This window comes from Elephantulus edwardii, unplaced genomic scaffold, assembly GCF_000299155.1.
Source record: "Elephantulus edwardii isolate Elephantulus edwardi_28Jun2011 unplaced genomic scaffold, EleEdw1.0 scaffold00119, whole genome shotgun sequence".
Taxonomy (NCBI): Eukaryota; Metazoa; Chordata; class Mammalia; order Macroscelidea; family Macroscelididae; genus Elephantulus; species Elephantulus edwardii.
The window spans coordinates 857,068-861,881 of NW_006399869.1; the positions used below are offsets into that span (position 1 = coordinate 857,068).

Consider the following 4,814-nt stretch of genomic DNA (forward strand, 5'->3'; position numbering starts at 1 on the left):
TGAGATACTTGGGGGTGAATCTAACTAGAGATACAAAAAACCTGTACAAAGAAAACTACAGAAAAACTCTGTGAGACATAATAAAAGACCTAAATAAATGGAAAAATGTCCCCTGTTCATGTATAGAGAAATTTAATACTGTAAAAATTACAATCCTACCAAAATCAATCTACATGTTTAACACAATCCCAATACACATACCAAATGCATTTTTCAAGAAAATCGGAAGGAAAATTGTCAAATTTATTTAAAGAAGAAAAAGACCGCTGCAGGGCCCATTGTCTGAGTGGGGCTGAGGGGCCCCAGGCATCAGGGGCTCCCGGCGGGGGCGGCGGTGGGTCGGGAGGGCCTGGACATGGCGCTGAGGACCTGTCCCGCGGGAAGATGAATAAGGGCTGGCTGGAGCTGGAGAGCGACCTGAGCCTCTTCACCCTCCTGGTGGAAGATTTCGGTGTCAAAGGGGTGCAGGTAGAGGAGTTCTATGACCTTCAGAGCAAATGTCAGGGCCCCGTATATGGGTTCATCTTCCTGTTCAAATGGATCGAAGAGTGCCGTTCCCGTCGCAAAGTCTCCACTTTGGTGGATGATACATCTGTAATTGATGATGAGATCGTGAATGACATGTTCTTTGCTCACCAGCTAATCCCTAACTCTTGTGCTACTCACGCCCTGCTGAGTGTGCTCTTGAGCTGCAGCAGCGTGGACCTTGGGCCCACCCTGAGTCGCATGAAGGACTTCACCAAAGGGTTCAGTCCTGAGAGCAAAGGATATGCAATTGGTAATGCCCCAGAGTTGGCCAAGGCACATAATAGCCATGCCAGGCCTGAGCCTCGTCACCTCCCGGAAAAGCAGAATGGTCTTAGTGCAGTGCAGACCATGGAGGCGTTTCATTTTGTCAGCTATGTGCCTATCACCGGCCGGCTCTTTGAGCTAGATGGGCTGAAAGCCTACCCCATTGACCATGGCCCCTGGGGAGAGGATGAAGAGTGGACAGACAAGGCCCGGCGGGTCATCATGGAGAGGATCGGCCTTGCCACTGCAGGGGAGCCCTACCACGACATCTGCTTCAACCTGATGGCGGTGGTGCCCGACCGCAGGATCAAGTATGAGTCCAGGCTGCACGTGCTGAAGGCGAACTGTCAGACGGTGCTGGAGGCCCTGCCCAGCTGATTAGGGTAACGCAGCCAGATTCAGACCCATAAGTCTCAAGAGTCTCAATTGCCTGAGGAGTCCAAGTCAGCCAGCGGAAAGTCTCCCCCAGTGCTGAAGGCAAGCAGAGCCCCGCCGGCCTCTGAGGGGACCCACACAGATGGTGCAGAGGAGGTGGCTGGGTCCTGCACACTTGCTCCTCCCCACAATCCTCCCAGCAAACCTAAGCTGGTGGTAAAGCCTCCAGGGAGCAACCTCAATGGGGTTCCCCCCAACCCTACCCCCATTGTCCAGCAGCTGCCAGCCTTTCTGGACAATCACAACTATGCCAAGTCCCCAATGCAGGAAGAGGAAGACCTGGCAGCAGGTGTGGGCCGTAACCGAGTGACAGTCCGCCCGCCCCAGCAGTACTCTGACGATGAGGATGACTACGAGGATGAGGATGAGGAAGACATGCAGAACACCAACTCTGCCATCAGATACAAGCGGAAGGGGCCAGGGAAACCAGGGCTCTTGAGCGGCTCCGTGGATGGGCAGCAGTCGGTGCTGCAGCCCAACACCATCAACGTCCTAGCCGAAAAGCTCAGAGTCCCAGAAAGACCTCTCGATCCCTCTGTCTATCAAGACCAGCAGTGGGGCCGGGAGTCCAGCTGTGACTGTGCCCACACACTCACAGCCCTCGCCCATGCCCAGCAACGAGAGCACAGACACAGCCTCTGAGATTGGAAGTGCTTTCAATTCACCATTACGATCTCCCATCCGGTCGGCTAACCCGACTTGGCCCTCCAGCCCCATCACCTCCCACATCTCCAAGGTGCTTTTTGGCGAGGATGACAGCCTGCTGCGTGTTGACTGTATCCACTACAATCGTGCTGTGTGTAACCTGGGCCCTGTCATCAGCACAGGCTTGCTGCACCTGGCTGATGACAGCGTGCTGAGTCCCCTGGCAGTGACAGAAAGTGGAAAGGGCTCCCCGCCCTCCATCAGATCAAGCCAAAGCAGTCAGGGGTCCAGCAGCCCAGTGGAAAAGGAAGCAGTGGAAGCAGCAGAGAGCAGAGAGCAGACTGGGCTGGTCAGGCCCGGTGAGCCTTTAAGTGGGGAGAAGTACTCACCCAAGGAGCTGCTGGCATTGCTGAAGTGTGTGGAGGCTGAAATTGCAAACTATGAGGCCTGCCTCAAGGAGGAAGTGCAATAATTAAAAAAAAAAAAAGAAGAAGAAGAAAAGACCTTGAATAAGCAAAGCACTTCTGAAAAACAAAAATGTAGTGGGAAGCATAGCACTTCCTGACCTCAAAAATGACTACACAGTGTTAGTAACCAAAGCAGCATGGTACTGGTACAATAACAGGCACAGAGACCAAAGGAACAGAATTGAGAACCCAGAAATGAACCCAACTATTTTTGGTGAACCAATATTTGACAAGGAAATCAATGCTATCAAATGGGGAAAAGACAACATTTCAAGAAACTGTTTTGTCAAAACTGGACTGTTACTTGCAGAAAGCTGAAGCAGGATTCACTTCTCATACCATACAGAAAAATCAACTCAAAGTGGATAAGAGACCTGGGAGTAAAGCCCAAAATTATAAAGATCATCAAAGATAAACTACAATCAAGATTAGATGGCCTGATTTATGGCATAAAGATACTACCAAATACAATCAGAAATGCACAATCTGAGGAGGATAAAATGATGAATGAGACCTTTTGAAAAGGACATCAAAACATTCCCTGTGCACATCAAAAACATTTTCCAAAAGAGTGAAAAGAAAACCTAATGACTGGAAAAAAACATTTGGCAATACCATTTCCAATAAAGGTCTCATATCAAAAGTTTACAGAATTCTACAGGGCCTTTACAATAACCAGACTGATAACATAATTACAAAATAGGCAAAAGACATGGAAAGAATTTTCAGAGAGGGAAATAATCAAATGAGCAACAGACACATGAAGAAATGCAAAAAATCACTGGCAAACAGAGAGATGCAAATCAAAACCACAATGAGATACCATCTCAGTGCAGTACTAGCGGCAAAGTTTAACAGGACACCAAGTTATAGATGTTGGAAAGGATGTGGTGAGACAGAAGTTATTAAACACTGTTGGTGGAATTGTAAATTGGTACAATCACTCTAGAGATCAGTTTGGCACTTCCTTGTAAAGCTGAACATAGAAATTCTATATGACTCAGCTCTTCCACTGCTTGGAATATACCCCAAGAAAATGAGGACTGAAGCAAAGATAGAGACTTATACATCAATATTCATAGCAGCATTATTCACCATCTCAAGAACATGAAAACAGCCAAAATGTCCAACTACAATCAAATGGATCAAGTAATTATGGTTCATTCACATGAAGGAGTATTACTCAGAACATAAGAGCAAGGGTTTTGTAAATTACTAACTAACTTGGGAGGGAATGGAGAGCATTATGCTATGTGAACTAATTAAGTCCCATAAGGACAAATACTACATAAGATCATTATTGTAGAATGTGTATGAGGATCCAAGGGGGAAGGGGCAAGTAGAGTTGTGAGGATGGGTAACGGGAGTTAATCATAGTGTTACACAATTAGATGGATGGAAGAAGCGGTGGGTAAAGGAAATGAGAAAGATCCAGTGTGAAGAAAAATGTATATGAGCATAGTAATAAATTAATGTTGTTGTTATTGTTATATACACCAGAGTCTCTTGAGACTCATAGTGATGCTGTGTACAACAGCCCTGAAACCTGCTTTATCCTGTGCCAACTTTACTGTCTCCAACGTACCTACCCTCATTAACTCAGTGATGTATCAATACATCTCATCGATGCTCTCCCTCTTTGTCCCTCCCCCCTTCCAACTGTGATGTCCTTCTCCAAGGACAAGTCCCTCCTTGCAACATGCCCAACGTATGTCAGACAAAGCCTCAGAATCCTTGCCTACAAGGAGCAGCCTGGCTTCACCCTCTGTAAGACGAAACTGTTTGTTCTCCTGGCAGTCCATTGTATATTTAACACTCTTCTCCAGCACCACACCTCTCTCTCATCAGTTCTCATTCTATCTTTCCTAGTCACTGTCCAGCTCTCTGACGCATAGCACCCAACTGCAAAAACCATGGTCCAGATCAGGTGCACTTTAGTCTCAAGCTTGACGTTGCTCTTCAGTATTCTGGAGAGGTCCCTGACAGCTGACTCTCCCAATGCAATTTGTCTCTTGATCTCCTGGCTGTTAGTGCCAACAGTGTTGATTGTGGAGCAAAGCAAACTAAAACTTCCTTTTTTTTAAGAAGGAAAAAAAAAAAAGAATCTCAGTCTCTGCACCATCCATCATGATGCTGCCAACTGGCCCAGTGGTGAAATCTTTATTTTCTTGATGTTGAGCTTCAATACATATTGAGGGGTGCAGCAGTTCTAGACCTTCTGCAGCAAGCGCTTTAGATCCTCCTGTTTCAGCAAGCAGTGTTGTGTCATCTGCATAGTGCAGGTTGTTGATGAATCTTTCTCCAATTCTGATGCCACATTCTTCCTCATACACCCCAGACTCCTGGATGATCTGTTCTGCATATAGATTGAAAAGGTATGGAAACAGAATACGCCCCTGGCATACACCCTTCCTGATTTTGAACCATGTAATGTCTCCTTGCTCTGTTGTGACTACTGCCTGCTGGTCCAAGTAT

The 4,814-nt window shown here is 46.9% G+C and overlaps 1 pseudogene; it reads left to right on the forward strand.

Moving 5' to 3' along the window:
• The first annotated feature begins 318 nt into the window (after nucleotides 1-318).
• On the forward strand, nucleotides 319-2,368 carry LOC102862855 (annotated as a pseudogene).
• Nucleotides 2,369-4,814: the final 2,446 nt, after the last annotated feature.